We start from the raw sequence: 6682 nt of genomic DNA, 5'->3' as shown, positions 1-6682 counted from the left end.
GTGGCATTAGTGTGTTGTCAGTGCTGTTGTCTTAATGCTGGAGCCAGATCTGGTCTCACTCTAAGGCTGTCTGCACTTAAAATGCTGCTATGACACTGCTCTAGCACTGCAGAGTAGACAGTTGCTACAGTGAGGGGAGGGGTTTTCCATCCCTGTAATAGCTACATTGACAGAACAATCTTTCCTTTTGTTTAGCACTATCTAACCATGGCTTAGGTCAGCTTAATTATACTGGTTCTGGGGTTTTTAACACCCTGAAAGACGTACTTGTTACAGGGTTTATCCCATCACCCTCCCATTCCCTGGTCCTTCTTGCATGACCAGAGAGCAGCAATGCACGAAGTTCAAAGGTGCAAACAATTCAATGTTTATTGGGGTAAACTTCCAGCAAGCAATGATTCCAGTTTCCTTCCTCAGTGTCCCCCTGTCGTAAACAGATAGCTAAGGGTTAATGTCTCTTTCACCTGAAGCACCTGACCAGAGGACCAATCAGGAAACCGGATTTTTTCAACTTTGGGTGGAGGGAATTGAGTGTCTAAGTCTTTTGTGAGTCTTCCTGCTTTCTCTGAGCTTTGGAGAAGTAGTTCTACTTTCTAATCTTCTGTTTCTAAGTGTAAGGACAAAGAGATCAGATAGTAAGTTATATGGTTTCTTTTCTTTGGTATTTGCATGAATATAAGTGCTGGAGGGCTTTGATTTGTATTCTTTTTGAATAAGGCTGTTTATTCAATATTCTTTTAAGCAATTTACCCTGTATTGTATCATCTTAATACAGAGAGAACATTTGTATGTATTTTTCTTTCTTTTTATATAAAGCTTTCTTTTAAGACCTGTTGAAGTTTTTCTTTACTTCAGGGAAATTGAGTCTGTACTCACCAGGGAATTGGTGGGAGGAAGAAATCAAGGGGAGATCTGTGTGTTGGATTGCTAGCCTGATTTTGCATTCCCTCTGGGGGAATAGGAAAGTACTTTTTGTTTCCAGGATTGGGAACAGAGAGGGGGAGTCTCTCTGTGTAGTTTCACAGAGCTTGTGTCTGTGTATCTCTTCAGGAGCACCTGGAGGGGGGAAGGGAAAAAGGATTATTTCCCTTTGTTGTGAGACTCAAGGGATTTGTGTCTTGGGGTCCCAGGGAAGGTTTTTCAGGGGGACCAGAGTGCCCCAAAACACTCTAATTTTTTGGGTGGTGGCAGCAGGTACCAGGTCCAAGCTGGTAACTAAGCTTGGAGGTTTTCATACTAACCCCCATATTTTGGACGCTAAGGTCCAGATCTGGGACTAAGGTTATGATATGGTGTCAGCGGTGGGATATAGACAGAATCCAGAAGCCAGTAGGAATATTATATTTTTCTTTTCTCTGCTAAGGGCTTTTTAGCAGAGAGAAACAGTTGGTTTTAAAAGGGAACCAGAGAGAATTTTTTTTTCTGCTCTCTCTGGCAGTTTGTGGCTTGCATAATAAGCAAGAAGCCATTACCAAACTGTTAAGGGTCTTTTGTCATGCAATAGCCCTCCCATTAGGAGGCAAGTACCAGCACTTATATGCATGTAAATAAAGTGGTTTTTCTGGTTTCCCTTCATTGAACATTAGCTAGAGAGAGAAAAGGAAAAAAGCACTGTTGCTAGGCAGACTTCAGGAGGCAACAGAGCCTGCAGTTCAGAAGATAAACACCGGAGGGCACCCCAACACAAGAAAACAGGAACCATGACTTCTAAGGCAAAAATTGAGGCCGAAGAACAAATCAAAGAAGCTGAACACAGGCGAGAGATGGAGATGAAAGAAAAGGAAGAAAGCATGAAACTGGCAGCCTTCCAAAGAGAACAGGCAGCCCAAGAGGCAGCACACAAAAGAAAACTAGAAGAAGAAGAGGTAGCCTACCGAAGGAAACAAGCAGAAGAAGAGTTGGCCCACAGAAGGAAGCAAGAAGAAGAGGAGGCGGCCCACCACCGAGAACTGGAAAAACAACAAAAAGAAAATGAAGAGAAGGAAAAACAGAGAAAACATGAACTGGAGTTGGCAAAAGCTGGGCTGCCTGTGCCAGCCAACCCTAACAACCCGGCGCCCATTATTGCTCCACAGCACAGGAAATTTCCCACCTACAAGGCAGGTGATGATACCGAGGCCTTCTTGGAAAATTTTGAAAGAGCCTGTCTTGGGTACAACATCCCCGAAGACCAGTACATGGTAGAATTGAGGTCACAGCTCAGTGGACCTTTAGCAGAGGTGGCAGCTGAAATGCCTAAGCTGCAAATGAATGACTATAAACTTTTTCAAACCAAGGCCAGATACCGAATGGGGATAACCCCAGATCATGCCCGTCGGCGCTTCAGAACCCAAAAGTGGAAACCCAAGGTGTCATTTCCAAAACACGCCTACTACATTGCAAAAAACTATGAGGCCTGGATAACAGGAAACAACATTCAAACCTTGGAAGAACTGAACCTCCTCATACAAATGGAGCAGTTCTTGGATGGTGTTCCTGAAGACATCACACGGTACATACAAGATGGAAATCCCAAAGATATCGCTGAGGCGGGGGAGATTGGAGCCAAATGGATGGAACTGGCAGAAAGCAAGAAAGCTACTGTCAAGGGGAACGATTACCCCAGGGGGCACACAGACCATAAACCCTACAACCGAGGACAGCCAAAGACCCCACATACCACCCAAGTAAAGCCACAGATACCCTACCCTTCAACCTCACCAGTCTCCAGTAACTCACCTCGGCCCAGTGACCCATCAGATGGAAGATGCTTTAAGTGTAATGAACTGGGACATATCAAGGCCAAGTGTCCCAAGAACACCATGCGAGTGCAATTCATTACACCACCATCACCCCAAAGATCCCCAGGCCCGGATGCCTCTCAAATACCCTTGGAGCGAAGGGAAAATTTGAGAGTGGGCGGAAAGAAGGTTACTGCGTGGAGAGACACGGGGGCACAAGTGTCAGCTATCCACCAATCCTTCGTTGACCCCAAATTCATCAACCCAAAGGCCAAAGTTACAATTTACCCCTTCATGTCACAAGCTGTAGACTTGCCTACAGCTCAACTGCCTGTCCAGTACAAAGGCTGGTCAGGAATGTGGACTTTTGCAGTCTATGACAATTATCCTATTCCCATGCTACTGGGGGAAGACTTGGCCAACCAGGTGAGGCGGGCCAAGAGAGTGGGAATGGTTACACGTAGCCAAACCAGGCAAGCTTCCAGACCCATTCCTGTTCCTGAGCCGTCCACAGAGGCCCCGTCTGTGTTACCAGAGACCCAGACAGAGGTAGTGGACCCGGATTCCATGCCAACCACTGAAACAGCCACAGCACCTCCAGTCCCAGGCCCGGAACTGGAACAGCAACCAGCACCAGTCATTGCAACCCCATCTTCAAACTCAACGCCAGAGGGCGCCAGCGAGCCAAAACTGGCAGAAGCAACAGACAGCCATACCCAAAAGGCTCAGCCAGAGCCTGAAATACCCTCAGGTGCACCAGCGGAGAGCGGTTCACCAGCAACGGAAACAACCCCATCACCTACATCGCTTCCAGAGGGACCAAGCCCAAGTCCACAGTCTGAGGAAGAACTGGTGACCCCAGCCTCAAGGGAACAGTTCCAGGCTGAGCAGGAAGCGGATGACAGCCTTCAGAAAGCGTGGGCGGCGGCACGGAGCACCCCACCGCCTCTCAGCTCTTCTAATCGATCCCGGTTTGTTATAGACCAAGGACTTTTATACAAGGAAATTCTTTCTGGTGGACACCGGGAAGAATGGCAGCCGCAAAAACAGTTGGTGGTTCCAACTAAGTACCGGGGGAAGCTCTTAAGCTTAGCCCATGATCATCCCAGTGGCCATGCTGGGGTGAACAGAACCAAGGACCGGTTGGGGAAGTCCTTCCACTGGGAGGGGATGGGCAAGGACGTTGCCAAGTATGTCCGGTCTTGTGAGGTATGCCAAAGAGTGGGAAAGCCTCAAGACCAGGTCAAGGCCCCTCTCCAGCCACTCCCCATAATTGAGGTCCCATTTCAGCGAGTAGCTGTGGATATTCTGGGCCCTTTCCCAAAAAAGACGCCCAGAGGAAAGCAGTACGTACTGACTTTAGTGGACTTTGCTACCCGATGGCCGGAAGCAGTAGCTCTAGGCAACACCAGGGCTAACACTGTGTGCCTGGCCTTAACAGACATCTTTGCCAGGGTAGGTTGGCCCTGCGACATCCTTACAGATTCAGGGTCTAATTTCCTGGCAGGGACCATGGAAAAACTGTGGGAAACTCATGGGGTGAATCACTTGGTTGCCACCCCGTACCACCATCAAACCAATGGCCTGGTGGAAAGGTTCAATGGAACTTTGGGGGCCATGATACGAAAATTCATCAACGAATTCTCCAATAATTGGGACCTAGTGTTGCAGCAGTTGCTGTTTGCCTACAGGGCTGTACCACATCCCAGTTTAGGGTTTTCACCATTTGAACTTGTGTATGGTCACGAGGTTAAGGGGCCATTACAGTTGGTAAAGCAGCAATGGGAGGGGTTTACGCCTTCTCCAGGAACTAACATTCTGGACTTTGTAAGCAACCTACAAAGCACCCTCCGACACTCTTTAGCCCTTGCTAGAGAGAACCTAAAGGATGCTCAAGAAGAGCAAAAGGCCTGGTATGACAGACATGCCAAAGATCGGTCCTTCAAGGTAGGAGACCAGGTTATGGTCTTAAAGGCACAACAGGCCCATAAGATGGAAGCATCATGGGAAGGGCCATTCACGGTCCAAGAGCGCCTGGGAGCTGTAAACTACCTCATAGCATTTCCCAATTCCTCCCTAAAGCCTAAAGTGTACCATGTTAATTCTCTCAAGCCTTTTTATTCCAGAGACTTACAGGTTTGTCAGTTTACAGTCCAGGGAGATGATGCTGAGTGGCCTGACGGTGTCTACTACGACGGGAAAAAAGACGGTGGCGTGGAAGAGGTAAACCTCTCAACCACCCTGGAACGTCTGCAGCGGCAACAAATCAAGGAGCTGTGCACTAGCTTCGCCCCATTGTTCTCAGCCACCCCAGGATGGCCTGAACGGGCATACCACTCCATTGATACAGGTAATGCTCACCCAATCAGAACCCCACCCTACCTCTTTGTCCTTACACTTAGAAACAGAAGGTTAGAAAGTAGAACTACTTCTCCAAAGCTCAGAGAAAGCAGGAAGACTCACAAAAGACTTAGACACTCAATTCCCTTCACCCAAAGTTGAAAAAATCCGGTTTCCTGATTGGTCCTCTGGTCAGGTGCTTCAGGTGAAAGAGACATTAACCCTTAGCTATCTGTTTATGACACCCCCTTTCCAGCTCTGACACCACAGAGGCTTGCCTGTGTCCCTGTTCCCCTTCCCTGTTCCTATTCCCCCCCTTAGCAAAACATAATTCCAATTCCCCTACCCCAATTCCCATTCCCCCTCTTACTTCCTAACTGACTGCAGACTATATAGTAAAACTTGAGTTCTGCTTAGCTATACCCTAACCAATCATTTTACAGAAATTTAACTAACCAATCCTAACATAGTGTAACATGATTATCTAACCAATTATACCCCACCACCTTAATTGGTTTACACCCAACACATTAATTATACAGCAGATAGAAATAGTCACAGAACCAGACAGAGATTATACAGACAAGCAATAGGAAAGTGGGGACTACAGTGATAGAACAACAAAGAAATGAGGATTTCACACCTCAGCTATTGGTAAGTGAATTATTCCCAGACAGGATGCTATCATGGTAGAGGTTGTGGGTGCTGCTTGCTTAACTGTCTGGCCCCCAGGGCAGGATTTTGAGGTTCACCATTACTCTCTCAGAATGCCAGCACCCATCGTTTGTTCACTTAAAACGTGAGCAGGGAGATTACAACACCACAGAACTCATGGAGCTCCAGGAAATGTGTAACTTTAGGTCCGGGTGAGTGTGTCTAAAAATCAGCTGTGCTGTAGAAGGTCTCTAGGAGTTGAAAGAGATGTGCCATCTCGACCGCCCTAAAGAGTTCATCAACTATTAATGAAAACTAGGGTTGATAAGTCATATTCTTTGTAGTATAAGGATGATGGACTGGTCTAAAGTGCTAGTTATAAAAAAAATTTTTTCCGATCCCTTGGCTGTTCTGGTCTGTGCATAGAGATGTGATTTCACATCCCACTCCTGATATTACCATTAATTCTATCTAGAGAAAATGGCCTCACTTCAATCTCCTTTGGAACAATAGAACACCATTTGCTTAGCTTTTCTCTTCCAGTAGTTGTGAGAGAAGCTCCAAACCAGGGGGAAACAGGGCCTGTTCTCTCGACCCATCAATTTTTTGTCTTCCTTCATTCCAAGCCATTTTCTCAAATACATCCGTATTTCCCACACTTTTATGAAACTTTAGGGTCATCATTTAATTGCCACACAACTGTACTTCTGAAGTGAAGTGAAACACAACATTTTTTGGATATTCTTGCAGAAGAGTTTTGTTTTCTGACCTGGAATTGAACAGGGGCTACCCGAGGGGGACAATGCTGCTCCCTTTTCTTGACTCATCCAAAAAACAGAAGTTCGTGGTGCCCTTTGTTTCCCTGTTCTTCAAACACTTGTCAGTGTGGCCTAGGGAGACTTGGTCCTGACTCTCAGGGTCCCTCCCTGCCCTACCTTTCTATATGATTCTGTTGTGTGGGTTTGTGC

The sequence above is a fragment of the Gopherus flavomarginatus genome (assembly GCF_025201925.1).
Source record: "Gopherus flavomarginatus isolate rGopFla2 chromosome 13 unlocalized genomic scaffold, rGopFla2.mat.asm SUPER_13_unloc_2, whole genome shotgun sequence".
Classification (NCBI taxonomy): domain Eukaryota; kingdom Metazoa; phylum Chordata; order Testudines; family Testudinidae; genus Gopherus; species Gopherus flavomarginatus.
Note: the sequence above shows the minus strand (reverse complement) of the source record.